At 43.3% G+C, this 18,400-nt stretch overlaps 1 protein-coding gene and 1 long non-coding RNA gene across 5 annotated transcripts in view; one reads left to right on the forward strand and one right to left on the reverse strand.

Moving 5' to 3' along the window:
- The window catches only part of SPPL2B (signal peptide peptidase like 2B), a 73,713-nt gene that overhangs the window by 21,821 nt on the left and 33,492 nt on the right, over positions 1 to 18,400 (reverse strand). The gene's annotated exons all lie outside the window — the stretch shown is intronic.
- Positions 4,583 to 5,870, forward strand: LOC146062875 (uncharacterized). Its single transcript, XR_014471543.1, has 2 exons — positions 4,583 to 4,633; positions 5,551 to 5,870. It is a non-coding gene; the product is annotated as an uncharacterized LOC146062875 (long non-coding RNA).

Here is an 18,400-nt window from a genome sequence, read left to right on the forward strand (position 1 = left end):
CACGTGGAATTGTCCAGAACTTTGTGTATGGATTGCTGAAGTGGCTCCTGATTTCCGGGGCAGTCTACCTCATATTTATTTGCCTGAGCATCTACTGCGGCTACAAGTGCCTGCACAGGTACGGGGATCAAATACCAGCCGGCATGTTTTAAGGATGAATGTAAGACACTACTGCGTCCACCTGCGGCTCGTCCATCTGCCAGATACATCAGCAAAGGGTCAAGATCAGTGTCTGCGTCACCAAGCAAGACGCCACCAAGCAGCATCATCTGACTGCAGAATCTCAGCATCGCCCATGGTACATCTCAGCAGTGCCTCTCAGCTCACTGCCCCAGCAGCACCTCAGCAGTGCTTCAGTGATATCTCTCAAGTTAGGTGCCCATACACATTAAAATTATTGTATACAATAATGTATACAATATCTCATTGCATCTCGGTTTTGCAATGAGATGAGATGAGATCTAGTACAAAAAGTATGTGCAGCACATACTTTTTGTACTAGATCTCATTTCATCTCATCACAAAACCGAGATGTGATATTGTATACAATAATTGTAATGTGTATGGGCACCTTTACTGTATCTCGCTGCCCCGGCATCATATTAGCAGTGCCTCCCATCACATTGCTCCTGCAGCATCTCACATTGCTGCCCACAGGAGACTGATCGGCATCTGCAAACTCACATTTACCAAAATAAAATGGTTTATAGATACAGTAAGATGCATAATGTGTTTGTGTGTTAGTGAGCGACCAGTGAGCCTTACATCAGTAGTAGGGAAATTGATGGAAACACTCTTAAAAGAAAGAGTTGTAGAATATCTCAAAACCAGCAATTTACAGGATCCAAAACAGCATGGGTTTACTGGGGGAAGATCATGTCAAACAAATCTTATTGACTTTTTTGACTGGGTGACTAAAGTAATAGATCAAGGTGGGGCTGTAGATGTAGCTTATCTAGACTTTAGTAAGGCTTTTGACACTGTCCCACATCGCAGACTGTTAAGTAAACTTGAAAGCTTGGGATTGGATTCTAAGATAGTTGAATGGATAAGAGCATGGTTGCAGGACAGAAAACAGAGAGTTGAAGTAAATGGAGTACAGTCAAAGGAGGGAAAGGTTACAAGTGGAGTACCCCAGGGATCTGTACTTGGACCAGTGCTTTTTAATATCTTTATTGGTGATATTGCAAATGGAATTGAGGGTAAAATGTGCCTTTTTGCAGATGACACAAAAGTATGCAACAGGGTAGACACACCAGGAGGGGTAAAACAAATGATTGATGATCTAGGTAGATTAGAGGAATGGTCAAGAGCATGGCAACTACAGTTTAATGCCAAAAAATGCAAAATCATGCACTTGGGTTGCAAAAATCCAAAGACTAAATATAGTATAAATGGCACTATAATGGAAACTACAGAGGAAGAGAGGGATCTAGGTGTCACTATTTCAGGGGACTTAAAGGCAGGTAGGCAATGTAACAAAGCAATGAAGAAGGCAAGTCAGATGCTTGGTTGCATAGGGAGAGGTATCAGCAGTAGAAAGAAAGAAGTAATAATGCCACTGTATAGGTCATTGGTACGACCTCATCTAGAGTATTGTGTTCAGTATCTCCAGAAGGATATAAATACATTAGAGACTGTACAAAGAAGGGCAACTAAAATGGTGCATGGCCTACATCTCAAAACGTACCAGGAAAGACTAAAAGATCTTAATATGTATACTTTAGAGCAGAGAAGGGAAAGGGGGGACATGATAGAAACTTTCAAATATATCAAGGGTTTTAACAAGGTACAGGTGGGAGACATTCTTCACAGGAAGAGGAGCAGCAGAACACGAGGACATGCACTGAAACTAGAGGGAGGAAGATTCAGGGGAAATTTGAGGAAGAATTACTTCACAGAAAGAGTAGTAGATAAGTGGAATAGCCTACCATCAGAGGTGGTAGACGCAAATACAGAAGTACAATTTAAACATGCTTGGGATAGGCATATTGATATCCTTACAAAAAAATAAGGATCAAATATGGTTTGAGGTAACATGTTTAAAAAAGGGGCAGACTAGATGGGCCAAGTGGTTCTTATCTGCCGTCAAATTCTATGTTTCTATGTGTGGGTTTTATTAATTTATGATATATTTATTCAGTGTCCTCTGCTGATGCAGCTATGGTTATGTACACTGTACTTATCCTCTATTGCAGTGGTTCCCAATCTTTTCTGAATCACGGCACCCTAGAGTATCACATTTTTTTCACGGCACCCCCTAGACCAGACCTGGCCAAAAGGTAGATCCTGATCTACCAGTAGATCTTGGGGCATCCACTGGTAGATCACGGCCAAATTAACAAAATACACGTGAACTTGAACATCTGAGGTTTCAGAACGCCAGCTCCCGGTAGTGCCCCTGATGTCATGACGTCACCGGAGTGCTGTGAAGAGCCCTCTGCAGCTGCTATATATCAGTCTGACCCCACACCCACAGATTGTAATGCCGGGCTTACCACTCTGTACCAGCACAGAGGCTCCTCACAGCACCAAGTACACCCTGAGCGACTCCTGGATGTAGTGTGTGGTGTGTAATTGTTTGATATGGGTAGTACAGTGGCTGCAGGCTGATGCTGCTGAAGTACAGCTGCCGCCTGCTCCGTTATATGATACGATACCCGAGTGGTTCCGTGCTTGTGTCCTGGTTATCAGTCGCTGACTGACTAATAGATCCTATAACAGAAGAAAATGGCTGTGCGCTGTCGGACCACAGTGTAACAAATTATGAGCAATCACAAATATTCTGTTCAGGCAGCAGTCAGATGCGGTAACTTGGACCACATATAGAAAGAACACAAAGAGAGAAAAAGACAGACTGCGCTAAAATAGAAATCAAATGTAATCCAAAAATAAACATAAAGGTATCAAAGCAATTAAAATACAAAATAAAATCTATCAATATGAAACCAATTTCATTTGAAGGTCACTATGGCCAGTATTAGTAATACTATTAGTAATCCAATCACATATAGCATCTACCATTCTTATATATGTGATTATATAACTAATAGTAGAGAAACGTGTATGCTGCATGGGTGTATATTGTGTGCAGGTATTTTAGCAATTGTCCGTGTTGATCGCCCCTGCGAATGTGGGGCTGAGAATCGGCTGGCCTGCGAGGCGTGAGACTTACTTTTACAGAGCGAATGATTTTAAGCTGAATCAGTCCGAGCGCACACACAGTGGAGCGAAGCCACCGCCCAGCACATGTAGTCACCACCCCATATACGCCCTGGTTACCGCCTAGTTGTGCCCAGTTTTGTGGCTGCGCCAATCCATACGCCCACATTACGTGTACTCTGCACGAGTTTGTTCGCTAGCGTATTCTACTCGTAAGGTCGCGAGTGTGCACGGTTACCCAAACCTACACATGCGCTTTGCGAATGGTACGCATGCGCAGTGGGCTAAGATACACTCTGCAAATAAACTGAGCGAGGCAAGCAGAATATGACCCTATATGTGTAAGAGCGATCAGCAAAACAAAATCTATTGTGAGAAGCATAGGGCCTGTGATCCTGGTTCTGAGGTGGATGGTATGTATGTATGTATGTATGTATGTATGTATGTATGTATGTATATATGTATATGTATTTTTGTGTATGTATGTATATTTGTGTATGTATGTATGTATGTATGTATGTATGTGTATATGTATGTTTGTGTATGTATGTATGTATGTATGTATGTATGTATGTATGTGCAGTTGTTGATTCTTATGTATTCATATCTGCAGGAATATACAGTTACCATCTCTACTGGCAGCAATGCCATGTGCAACTGTGCCCGCCATCGTACAGTTAGATTTACTGGTCTGCAGTAAAGGGTTTCCGGTACTTTCATTCATGCGGAATAGCAAAACAAAATATCAGCATATGGGCCACCTCCGAATCAGGCCCATTGACAATGGTAGATCTCCGCTAAATATGTGAACTAAAAGTAGATCCCGCATACCTCCCAAAATGACCCATTCCAGGAGGGACAAAATGCTCTGCTCCTGGACTTGCTGCCAGTAGTAGTTGAAGAGGTGGGACTGCACCAATGTCACAAATTCAAAAAGGGGAGCCACACCTGCCAGTGAGTCCAGACTGTGGTGTTTAGGGTGGCAGTTGGTGGGGCTCCCCTATCTGAATTGTGGACTGTGCTGCAGCCCTGCAACTGCCACTGACATGGATGTCCAGAAAGAGAGCATCTTGTCCCTCCTGGAATGAGTTATGATGGGAGGTATTATCCTGGGACACAAAAATCTGGCCACCCCTGCTAGAAAACAATGTAACTACAGTGAAAATTGTGTTCATATAAAACCTCACATTCCCAAAGATTTATAGGGAAATCCTGCCATCAAATAATACATTAGATTCTGATGTGAATGTAATATCTAAAATAAGAAGTGAAATCACATTTCCCTTAGGTCAGTCAAAGAAAAAAGACCTGTGATGTCATAATGGGCCTCAAACCACAAACAGCCAGCCCTGGCCAATCAGGTGGGGTCTGTGAGGTCATAATCAGGGCAGTACTGAGGCTGTCTCACTCATTCACCTCACAGGACTCGGGCAGTGAGCAGCTCACCTACAGGAGGACATAATCACATAAGGTTAGTGACTGGACAGAGATAAGGGCAGGCTAGTGCGATGCGGCGGCAGACTCGGAGCGCGACTACTGTAATATATGACTGATCACCTGACCGACAGGACAGTATTGGATAAAAACAAATCTCCCACCTAGAGGGACAGTACTAAGCAGTCACTAGGGCTGTGTCTGGGACACCTAAGGGCGGTGTCTAGATGGCGCTGGATAAACCCTGTATGGAGCGAATAGGACGTGTCGCAAGGCACAATGTGTCATATGCTGCATCAAGTCCCCGTACGGATTCCTACTTATTAATGTGCAGAGGTGGGAGAGATGTATACGGTGCTGTACCCATTACTTTGTTATTATCTGATACTGTTGTTATAGTTATATCATAGTTTGGGCTCCATGTAAGAGTGATACTAAATTCTGGCAGCATATGGTGTTTAGTGTCCGTGTGATACACAGGATATGTTGCTGGTATTTACCATCACACACAGTATCTTTCCAGCGAGGACCAGCGGTGTCCCCTCCTCCGCTGTATCCTCTGCTGTGTTGCCAGCAGCCTGTTGGCAATGGGTTACTGACTAATGCACATACGTGACGGCCGTCTGTGTATGTGTATAGAGATCAGACCCGGTGGGGACATAGGAAACAGAGTTAGAGCTGTCCTATATATATCATTGCAGCCCTAACCCCTTATAGCACCAGTAGACGAGTCCTAAAGGGGTTCTGGCTGTTTCTTACATGGAGTCCTAATACTAATAGGTAGCTACCTTGTCTCTTTCACCCTACCTTGTCTTTCTCGCCCCCTACCTTGTCTGTCTCGCCCCTTTACCTTGTCTGTCTCGCCCCCCTACCTTTTCTCTCCCCCCCATTACTGTGGACATGCGCGTGCCCCCCGGTGCCATCGGGTGCGTTCTTCATCATCCGGGAAAAAAGTTACAATGCAGATTTGGGGTGACAGAAGGGATGACGGGTTATATAAGGTTAGTGGGTGGGTGGTTTGGGCAAACTCTGCAAAGTCTCTTAATGCCTAGAGGGACAGGCGGTCCGTCAGCCATGGGTCCCCAGAGGTTTCCCCCACAGGGGGTTTTTCCTCTCCTGAGTGCTGATGGATGACTCCACCATCTTGTTCCTCTTATAGGACAAGTGTGTAAGAGTTCTGGAACAATCTTGTTCCAGTATTCCCTGTTGTATAATGCAGAGTAAAAATATATATATATTTTACTTAAAATAAAAGTTAGAATTTATTTATTAAATATATTTTGTGTGAATTTGTCTTTATTTATATTAATAAATGCTCCAAAAGGTCAGGAGGTCGCAGTGAGGGCTGGTGGGTAAATGAGAGCAGAGGTGGAAATGGAAAGTAAATGGAGTAAATGGAGTAGGCTTACACCCTGATCACTGAGGTGACCATAAAAATGGGCGGGGCTTATAGAGTAGGTTTATGCCCTGATCTCTGAGGTAACCATACAAATGGGAGGGGCGTATGGAGTATGTTTACACCCTGATCACTGAGGTGATCATACAAATGGGTGGGGCTTATGGAGTAGGCTTACACCCTGATCTCTGAGGTAACCATAGAAATGGGAGGGGCGTATGGAGTAGGTTTACACCCTGATCACTGAGGTGACCATACAAATGGGCAGGGCTTATGGAGTAGGCTTACACCCTGATCTCTGAGGTAACTATACAAATGGGAGGGGCGTATGGAGTAGGCTTACACGCTGATCACTGAGGTGACCATACAAATGGGTGGGGCTTATGGAGTAATGAATCAATGCCTCAGACTAATATGTGCTCAAGGTTTGGTAGGGAAACATTATATTTGTATGTTTTGTATGTGAATAATGCAAGTCGGTTATATGATATATTGGTTATAAACTCCTGATAAATAATAATAATAATAATAATAATAATAATAAATACAAATAAAAAGAAGATTTAACAAAGGAGGAAGAGGAAGAAGAAGAAGAATTAGATTTCTACAGTAATTTCTCCAGTTCGGCACAGGACACATTACAGATAACATGAACGTATTACAGAAGTTTAGGTTTTCAGAGAATACAGAAACAATGAATAAAATACAAAAGGTGTGACAGACATTTTGTGTTATCAATGCCAAAAATTATTCCTCCTACGCACATTGGGATTAGGAGAGATCATTGCATAATTATCAGAACCAGTCAGGCTCTTTCTACACAGGAGAGTCCCAGGAGGGGCGGCCATCTTGGACGCACTACGTAGGTTAAAATGTGCAATTAGCAATACATGACAAAAAGACATACAAGGGTAAAATAAAAAGCAACCTATACTCCTTTCACATCGCACCTACTGTAATTACCAGGTTCATGCCGGTAAGACCCGGTAATTGGTGCAATGTGGAAGGGGTTATCGGGTCCTGCAAAGCAGTAGCAACACGGCAATATGAACCGGTAAAAAAGAAGGGTTCTTACCGGTTCGTTGCCGTGTTGCTTTGCGGTGTGAACAGGTCACTAAGATTGAGAGACCCATTTCCCGTTCACACCAATGGAGGAGGCAGTGCTTGGAGCAGCGCCAACACTAAGCGTTGCCTCCTCCCCTGCCTCCGATGATGCTCTGCTACGCCCCTGGGTGAGGTCACTGAACCGGCAATATTGGCAGTTCGCTGAGGGGATGTGAACAGAGTAAAATGCAGGGTTGCTCCGGGACTGAACCGTTTCATAGTCCCAGTGCGACCCTGCATTTTGTGATGTGAAAGGGGTAGAACAGGATTCACACTGCATAAATAGTTCTGCCGCTTACAGATTAAGGAATATGGTCTCACTTTCTGTATCCACATTACTCCGTTACACCATTTTAAAAATAGCTGAAGGGAAAATATCAAACGAGGTTCCAGTCATGGACAATAATTACATATCGGACTGACAGTAAAAAAAAAAAATAAGAAAAATGATATTAATTCCCTGTTACATTTGGAAAATGTTAAACTCTGAATTGCATATAATATAGGCATGATCCCACGTGGATTGCTGACAGCTCAGGAGTGATAACTGTGGGCTGTGGTAATGGTTCCAGTGATACAGACTGTTCGGTAGGTTGCGTATGTTAGCAGCCTAGAGAACATCTGCAGAAATATACAGTTACCATCTCTACTGGCAGCAATGCCATGTGCAACTGTGCCCGCCATTGTACAGTTAGATTTACGGGTCTGCAGTAAGGGATTTCTGGAACCTTAATGCATGCCGAAAATAGCAAAACAAAATATCAGTATATGGGCCACCTCCGAATCAGGCCCATTGGTAGATCTCCGCTAAATATGTGAACTAAAAGTAGATCCCGGGACACAAAAATATGGCCACCCCTGCCCTAGACCAAAACATTTTTTTAATGAATTAGATTGGGTTTATCTGCAGATTTGTCTGGTTGGAACAAAAACATGGTTATGGATGAAAGCAAATGACAGTTGACCATTTGCTTGGAAATGCTGGAAAACTGGCAAACTGTCTTTCATCCATAACCATGTTTTTGTTCCAACCAGCCAGATCTGAAGATACATGTTACTGTTATGTTGTAAAGGGCATTCTGTTTGCTTCTGGTTGTACACATTTTATGATTGACAGCCACCAGCACTGGTTTTGCTCATAAATAATTAACCATTAATAATTTGAGTTGGTCCTGGACCACCAAACCCAGGCACCCATGCATATGTCCCGAGGCACCCCAGGGAGCCACGGCACACAGTTTGGGAACCACTGCTCTATTGTAATCAACTGTAAGTAACTAAGTTGCTTATTGGTTTATGTACTGTGTAATTGGGGACTGCGGATCCCCAGTGGCGTCATAAGAATAAAGGATAATAATAATAATAGTAATTGATGAGTTATACTGTACTTGCCATCCAGTGCCAGATTAAGGTCTAAATGGGCCTGGAGCTGAAAATTATCAAGGGCCTATTATGCGCAATGATAGGGGATGTGGCCAGCACCTAATAATGTGGGGGCGTGACCAGTGTTCTGGTTGGTGATCTGCTCATGGGTGTGTCTGTATTTGTGTAAATACTTTCAACTAATTATTTATGCCTGGAAAAGGCAGGGGGCTGGCATAGGAAAAATGCAGGGAGATATATTGGCGGGTGCCCTCCAAAGGTGCACCAGAAGGACGCTGATGTCCTAAAATACTTGTGGGGTGAGGTGGCACTACAGTCCTAAAAAAAATACTGAAAGCCGAATCTTGGTAGACAACATTTCAGCACCTTTTATGTGGTCACCTAAGTTTACCACACCATATACTCCTTATACAAATCATGCAACACAATAGTAACCCCCTTATACTGTACTTGCCTCTTACACATTATGCCACATGGATTGAGTCAAAATTCACGTTATGCAACACAGATTAAGGCAAAATTCACATTTTGCCACATGGATGGAGCCAAAATACACATTATATCAAACTAATTGAGCAATAATGCACAATATGCTCCACAAACAGGGGCATTGCACGCCAAAGGCGCGCTTTAAAAAATTACACCATAATGCCCATTACATGTTAAACCACATACCATAATGTCCATTACGTATTATGCCAAACACCATAATGCCTATTCAAAATTATGCTACATAAGTGCTGCTTACCTAAATGCTCATTACCAGGGGTCCATGCCCATTCCCAGGGGTTCCATGGTCGTTGCCATGTGAGATTACATGCTCATTGCCAAGAGGGAATACAGTACATGCTTGCAGTAACTGGGGACAGCCACAGCCGGGCAGAGAGCAGGGAGCTGCCCGGCTGTATTCAGAGCACTGCAGGTCCCGGCTATTTGACATAATACCCCTTTCACACCAGAAAATGCAGGGACTTACCCAGGAATATGGTCCCAGGATCATGCAGGGAAATTCCCGGCCCCTTTTACACCAGACTAGTCCCTGCATTTTCTGGTGTGAGGGGGAGAGACCCCCCCCCCCTCTTTAACCGACAGCTATATCTTTGGAACCAACTGACCCATTTACATGAGACCAGTGTCATATTTAAGAACTTTTGAGTGGGCTTCAAATGATTTTGGTCCCATGAAACTGGGCCATTTGGTTCCAGAGAAATCTGTCCTCAAACAACATGAACAGCCATGAAATTATATTTTAGAAAAAAAAAAAAAAAAAAAAAAAAAAATCGGTTTACCCACAATATCTCTGGAACCAATAAACCCATATGGACCAATGGTAGGCTAATTAGCAGCTAAAATGTAAAAAAACTAATGGTGTGAGGACATCTTGTGGCCAAAAAGTAGAATGCCATTAGGCTATGTGTTAGAGCAGGAAAGGCAAAGGGCAGTATTCAATGAGATTTTTGACGATGTGCAGCGAATCCTGTTTAGGATTCGCTGCACATTCGCCACTGCCCACCGCGTTCCGGAGCCTCGCCGGCTCCAGTATTCAACGAGTCAGGGGCTCACTGCTCCTGACCGGCGAATTTTAACTGCTGCGGCGATGCCGCAGGGAGCCTGAGGACGGCGGCAGGCAGGGAGATGGAAGTCTCCCTGCCTGCCCCAGAACGTTTGTGGGGGGGAGGTGGGCTCCCCGGGAGCCAGGCAGCACAGGCTGCCCCCCGGGATAGCCAACAGGGGACCGGGTATTCACTACACCCAATCGTGCATATGTAATGATCGGGTGCAGTGAATATATGAATATCTAATGAGCGGCTCGGTCCCGGCCCCCTGCTGGCTGCTGTGTAAAAAAAAGAAAAAATATATATTTTTTAATTAAATATATATTCATGTGTTTACAGCACATGAATAAAAATAGCATGCCCCTCCTCAGAATAAAATTCCTGATTTTTTTACACCAAATGTAAAAAACAAAAACACTTTATGTTAAAAGTTCACATTCCACTTCACCATAAAAAGATAGCGATTGCTATTCGGTGAATCATGGCGATAAAAACCTTGAAATGTATTCGCCATCTGGTCATCGAATAGGGTGATTCACCGTTTTGGTCAAAAAAAAAAAAAAATCACCGTACACTGCGAAAATAGCACAAAATCGTCATAAAACATGGCGAATCAGCCTCATTGAATACTGCCCAAAGTGTCCTGGTCTCCCAGAGATCGGGACTAGGGTGCCTTAGTATGAGCTGATACTCTAAGGGGGCTGCTGTTCGGTTTAGAGCTAGTCAGGCCCTAATAAAAGTAACGAGAAAAGGAAAAAAGGGGAACAGCGCCTCACTACTACAATGAAAATCACACAATTGGTAAAATATAACAAATTTATAGGTTTATAAAAATCACACACAGTAATCACAATACAATAATAAGGTATGGAAAATAAAAAATGGAATAGGTATTTAAAATATTTAAATTTGCTCGCTCCTGGACATAGAAATAATATTGTAGCTGACTGTATGACGGACAAAAGGAGTATATTACCACATGGTGGATGGTGGGTCACTGTCCACAGGTGCCACCCACTCCTGGCTCATTCCAGACTCTAAGACGGCCATCTACCGCATGGACTCACTGCTGTCACTGCTACACTGTGGGGACTCACATACGATCTGCCAGTGAACCCCCCAACCTTCCAAATCTAATCTGGACGATCCAAGGCAAACCAATTGCTGGTGGACTCGATTTATGGTCTCCAAAAACGCCAAGGACACCTGCAACCCCACTGCCAAATCCTCTAGCGGCTACAGGGGTACCGCACCATCATTGAGGACCTTTTAGGAGAGTAAAGATCGCAGTTCCAGAACCCATTACACAGAAACCTCCAGCGGCTATATCTCAGGACACCGCAACACTAGAGAGGACCTGTGAATTTCCCCTGACCCCCTTTTTCCTTTATGGCCTGTGGACAGTGACCCACCATGTGGTAATATACTCCTTTTGTCCATCATACAGTCAGCTACAATATTATTTCTATGTCCAGGAGCGAGCAAATTTAAATATTTTAAATACCTATTCCATTTTTTATTTTCCATACCTTATTATTGTATTGTGATTACTGTGTGTGATTTTTATAAACCTATACATTTGTTATATTTTACCAATTGTGTGATTTTCATTGTAGTAGTGAGGCGCTGTTCCCCTTTTTTCCTTATGTGTTAGAGCAGGGATGGAGAACGTTTGGCCCGCCATCTGTTGTTGAACTACAAATCCCAGTATGCCCTGCTGCAGTTTTGCTACTTGGCTATGCTAAAACTGAGGCAGAGCATGCTGGGATGCGTAGTCTAACAACAGTTGCTGAACTACAATAAAATAAAAATATCAGGGGGGCACATGCATTGGTGCCCAGCCCAGAATACGGTATTTACCATTTGCATTTATGTGATACAATTTCCTGTTAGGATATGTTCTGGAATGACAATAAACAAAACGCAAGGACAGTCCTATAATTTAGTTTGTGTGGAATTGCGTAGCAAGATTCTCTCACATGGTTAGCTATACCTGGGTATCATATCGGTAATGCTACTAATCAAACGCCGGCTTCCTGTCAATCAACTTGCATACGGCCAGTGATTTAAAGTAGCAGGAGTTTATGTCAGGATAGCCTCGCACATGCGGCTGTACACAGACCTATCGATAATAGCTCGACCTGCAAATTCGCAGCCGTACGGTCAGGTCTGAATTAGTCCTTTTGTCTGCAGGCAATAGAACTCTAATGGTTTGCCAAGCCTCTGTGGTGGCAGTCCACACCCCTTGGAACCAATAAGGGCTTTGCACATGCTCAAATAAACTAAGTTCAATCGGCCATAGGATGGGCATCGGAACCAGGGTCCGATGCTTGTCAACCATTCCACACCTGTTATTCTGAGGAAACATTACTTCCATCTAATTGGAAACATCGATAGTTGCTAATCATCTGTTACTGAAGCTCACCCCAAGTATCCTTTGACCACAGTCTGTGTAAAAGTTCATTACAATCTGCTTAATCTTACTAAATAAATGTTTATATAAATCTGTAGAATGCTGATGTATTAATAACTAGGTTCTCTGCATTAGTCTCCTTTATAAAGTGGCTACATTGGCCTACAGACTCCAGGCAGTCAGTCAGGGATAGCTCTCATTCACAACTATAGCTAATGTGTGATTGTGACATCATCATAGTGACATCACAGGCATAGGATGATTGTAACATCATAGTGACATCACAGGCATAGGATTATTGTGACATCATAGTGACATCACAATTATTGGAACACTGTAACTCTCAGTGTTCCACTGCCAGTCATTGCTCACTTAACCTTCGGTTAGTTCAGCAGCTTTTCGTTCTCTGTTACATATTGTTCAGTTGAACTGCGATTTATTCCAGGACCATGAGTTCCTGTATTATTATTTTATTGATATTCCTCCTGGTACCTGGGGAGCTCTATGCCAGGCCTCTCCCAGCAGGACGGACACAAGGCCCAATGGACGAAGCCGCCGTGGAACATCTTAAAGAGAAGTCTCATGAACTTCATCATGGACGCCATCAGATTCGGCATTATGTGCGCCACCAGGAACATCACCATGGGCGCCATCCAGAGAGACATCATGGGCGTTATCAGGAGCATCATCATGGGCGCCATCCAGAGAGACATCATGGGCGTTATCAGGAGCATCATCATGGGCGCCCCCAAGAACAGCATGGGGTGCACTCCAAGGAACAGCATCAGACACGTGGAATTGTCCAGAACTTTGTGTATGGATTGCTGAAGTGGCTCCTGATTTCCGGGGCAGTCTACCTCATATTTATTTGCCTGAGCATCTACTGCGGCTACAAGTGCCTGCACAGGTACGGGGATCAAATACCAGCCGGCATGTTTTAAGGATGAATGTAAGACACTACTGCGTCCACCTGCGGCTCGTCCATCTGCCAGATACATCAGCAAAGGGTCAAGATCAGTGTCTGCGTCACCAAGCAAGACGCCACCAAGCAGCATCATCTGACTGCAGAATCTCAGCATCGCCCATGGTACATCTCAGCAGTGCCTCTCAGCTCACTGCCCCAGCAGCACCTCAGCAGTGCTTCAGTGATATCTCTCAAGTTAGGTGCCCATACACATTAAAATTATTGTATACAATAATGTATACAATATCTCAATGCATCTCGGTTTTGCAATGAGATGAGATGGAATCTAGTACAAAAAGTATGTGCAGCACATACTTTTTGTACTAGATCTCATTTCATCTCATCACAAAACCGAGATGTGATATTGTATACAATAATTGTAATGTGTATGGGCACCTTTACTGTATCTCGCTGCCCCGGCATCATATTAGCAGTGCCTCCCATCACATTGCTCCTGCAGCATCTCACATTGCTGCCCACAGGAGACTGATCGGCATCTGCAAACTCACATTTACCAAAATAAAATGGTTTATAGATACAGTAAGATGCATAATGTGTTTGTGTGTTAGTGAGCGACCAGTGAGCCTTACATCAGTAGTAGGGAAATTGATGGAAACACTCTTAAAAGAAAGAGTTGTAGAATATCTCAAAACCAGCAATTTACAGGATCCAAAACAGCATGGGTTTACTGGGGGAAGATCATGTCAAACAAATCTTATTGACTTTTTTGACTGGGTGACTAAAGTAATAGATCAAGGTGGGGCTGTAGATGTAGCTTATCTAGACTTTAGTAAGGCTTTTGACACTGTCCCACATCGCAGACTGTTAAGTAAACTTGAAAGCTTGGGATTGGATTCTAAGATAGTTGAATGGATAAGAGCATGGTTGCAGGACAGAAAACAGAGAGTTGAAGTAAATGGAGTACAGTCAAAGGAGGGAAAGGTTACAAGTGGAGTACCCCAGGGATCTGTACTTGGACCAGTGCTTTTTAATATCTTTATTGGTGATATTGCAAATGGAATTTAGGGTAAAATGTGCCTTTTTGCAGATGACACAAATGTATGCAACAGGGTAGACACACCAGGAGGGGTAAAACAAATGATTGATGATCTAGGTAGATTAGAGGAATGGTCAAGAGCATGGCAACTACAGTTTAATGCCAAAAAATGCAAAATCATGCACTTGGGTTGCAAAAATCCAAAGACTAAATATAGTATAAATGGCACTATAATGGAAACTACAGAGGAAGAGAGGGATCTAGGTGTCACTATTTCAGGGGACTTAAAGGCAGGTAGGCAATGTAACAAAGCAATGAAGAAGGCAAGTCAGATGCTTGGTTGCATAGGGAGAGGTATCAGCAGTAGAAAGAAAGAAGTAATAATGCCACTGTATAGGTCATTGGTACGACCTCATCTAGAGTATTGTGTTCAGTATCTCCAGAAGGATATAAATACATTAGAGACTGTACAAAGAAGGGCAACTAAAATGGTGCATGGCCTACATCTCAAAACGTACCAGGAAAGACTAAAAGATCTTAATATGTATACTTTAGAGCAGAGAAGGGAAAGGGGGGACATGATAGAAACTTTCAAATATATCAAGGGTTTTAACAAGGTACAGGTGGGAGACATTCTTCACAGGAAGAGGAGCAGCAGAACACGAGGACATGCACTGAAACTAGAGGGAGGAAGATTCAGGGGAAATTTGAGGAAGAATTACTTCACAGAAAGAGTAGTAGATAAGTGGAATAGCCTACCATCAGAGGTGGTAGACGCAAATACAGAAGTACAATTTAAACATGCTTGGGATAGGCATATTGATATCCTTACAAAAAAATAAGGATCAAATATGGTTTGAGGTAACATGTTTAAAAAAGGGGCAGACTAGATGGGCCAAGTGGTTCTTATCTGCCGTCAAATTCTATGTTTCTATGTTTCTATGTGTGGGTTTTATTAATTTATGATATATTTATTCAGTGTCCTCTGCTGATGCAGCTATGGTTATGTACACTGTACTTATCCTCTATTGCAGTGGTTCCCAATCTTTTCTGAATCACGGCACCCTAGAGTATCACATTTTTTCCACAGCACCCCCTAGACCAAAACATTTTTTTAAAGAATTAGATTGGGTTTATCTGCAGATTTGTCTGGTTGGAACAAAAACATGGTTATGGATGAAAGCAAATGACAGTTGACCATTTGCTTGGAAATGCGGGAAAACTGACAAACTGTCTCTCATCCATAACCATGTTTTTGTTCCAACCAGCCAGATCTGAAGATACATCTTACTAGTGATTGGGCACCTTTAGAGTCAGTTATGTTGTAAAGGGCATTCTGTTTGCTTCTGGTTGTACACATTTTATGATTGACAGCTACCAGCACTGGTTTTGCTCATAAATAATTAACCATTAATAATTTGAGTTGATCCTGGACCACCAAACCCAGGCACCCATGCATATGTCCCGAGGCACCCCAGGGAGCCACGGCACACAGTTTGGGAACCACTGCTCTATTGTAATCAACTGTAAGTAACTAAGTTGCTTATTGGTTTATGTACTGTGTAATTGGGGACTGCGGATCTAATTGGGGACTGCGGATCCCCAGTGGCGTCATAAGAATAAAGGATAATAATAATAATAGTAATTGATGAGTTATACTGTACTTGCCATCCAGTGCCAGATTAAGGTCTAAATGGGCCCGGAGCTGAAAATGATTAAGGGCCTATTATGCGCAATGATAGGGGATGTGGCCAGCACCTAATAATGTGAGGGCGTGACCAGTGTTCTGGTTGGTGGTCTGCTCATGGGTGTGTCTCTATCTGTGTAAATACTTTCAACTAATTATATATGCCTGGAAAAGGCAGGGGGCTGGCATAGGAAAAATGCAGGGAGATATATTGGCGGGTGCCCTCCAAAGGTGCACCAGAAGGACGCTGATGTCCTAAAATACTTGTGGGGTGAGGTGGCACTCCAGTTCTAAGTTTACCACACCATATACCCCTTATACAAATCATGCAACACAATAGTAACCCTCTTATACTGTACTTGCCTCTTACACATTATGCCACATGGAATGAGCCAAAATTCACACTATGACACATGGATTGAGTCAAAATTCACGTTATGCCACACAGATTAAGGCAAAATTCACATTTTGCCACATGGATTGAGCCAAAATACACATTATATCAAACTAATTGAGCAATAATGCACAATATGCTTCATAAACAGGGGCATTGCACGCCAAAGGCGCGCTTTAAAAAATTACACCATAATGCCTATTACATGTTAAACCACATACCATAATGTCCATTACGTATTATGCCAAACACCATAATACCTATTCAAAATTATGCTACATAAGTGCTGCTTACCTAAATGCTCATTCCCAGGGGTTCCATGCCCATTCCCAGGGGTTCCATGCTCGTTGCCATGTGAGATTACATGCTCATTGCCAAGGGGGAATACAGTACATGCTCGCAGTAACTGGGGACAGCCACAGCCAGGTAGAAATGACAGACGGGCAGAGAGCAGGGAGCTGCCCGGCTGTATTCAGAGGACTGCAGGTCGCGGCTATTTGACATAATACCCCTTTCACACCAGAAAATGCAGGGACTTACCCAGGAATATGGTCCCAGGATCATGCAGGGAAATTCCCGGCCCCTTTTACACCAGACTAGTCCCTGCATTTTCTGGTGTGAGGGGGAGAGAACCCCCCCCCCCCCCTTTTAATCGACAGCTATATCTTTGGAACCAACTGACCCATTTACATGAGATCAGTATCATATGTAAGAACTTTTGAGTGGGCTTCAACTGATTTTGGTCCCGTGAAACTGGGCCATTTGTTTCCAGAGAAATCTGTCCTCAAACAACATGAACAGCCATGAAATTACATTTTAGAAATTAAAAAAAAATCGGTTTACCCACAATATTTTTGGAACCAATGAACGCATATGGACCTGGTATCAGATTGAAGGCCCGGCGATTTGGGTTCGAATGAGATCAATCTTGAGCTTCTGTGATAACGGAGGGGGAACTGGCAGCCATTTGAACTGGGCGGGGGTCGGAATTAACGGGTCCCATGTTATCCTATGGAAAAACATTCCAGGTTTGCCTGACGGTATCTCCGGTTCTCGGGGAGCTAGCGACGCGGGTCAGGGCTCATTGGAAAGCCCTGGTCCTCAGCTATAAAATGGGCCCTGCTTTTCTCGTAAGACTCTCCCCGTTGTTATTCAAGCTCTGAAAATTTGGAGAGCTATACATTTAAGTTTTATTAGGGGAGTGGTATCTGTGGGTCAGTTATACCATGATGGAGTCATTTACTCAGTTGGCTGATGAGTTTGGTATTTCATCTATGGGCAGTATTCAATGAAAAAAATTCACCGTGTTTTATGTGCTTTTCTCGCGTTGAACGGAGAATTTTTGTCTCAAAAAGCAAACAACCCTATTCAACGTGCACTTCTCGCCATCTTTCTAAGTGATTTTCGCCGTGTCTCTCCGTGTAGCAATTCTCCATCTTTTCATGGAGAAGTGGAATGTGAACTTTTAAAATAAAAGTTTTTTTGTTTTAATTTTGGTGTCAAAAATCAGGAATTTTATTCTATGAAAGGGCATGCTATTTTTATTCATGTGCTTATAGCATATGAATATATGTTTAACCCCTTCCCGACAATTGACGTACATTTACGTCATGGTCGGGAAGTACTTCCCGACACATGGCGTAAATGTACGTCATGGCATTTAACTGTCACCGCGTCTATAGACGCGGTGACAGTTTCAACATGTCTGCTGTCCCTGACAGCAGACATGTCCGTGCATGCCCAGGGGGGGCTGCGATGCCGCCCCCCCGTCGGCGATCGCTGTGATTGGCTGTTCAGTGTGAACAGCCAATTACAGCGTTTTCTGTGTCACCGGCGAATAACGTTCGCCGGTGACACGCGATCGGAGGTGATTGGTGCTGTAAAGTACAGCACCAATCACCGCGGGGTGT

The sequence above is a fragment of the Crinia signifera genome, chromosome 1, assembly GCF_055691185.1.
Source record: "Crinia signifera chromosome 1, ASM5569118v1, whole genome shotgun sequence".
Taxonomy (NCBI): Eukaryota; Metazoa; Chordata; class Amphibia; order Anura; family Myobatrachidae; genus Crinia; species Crinia signifera.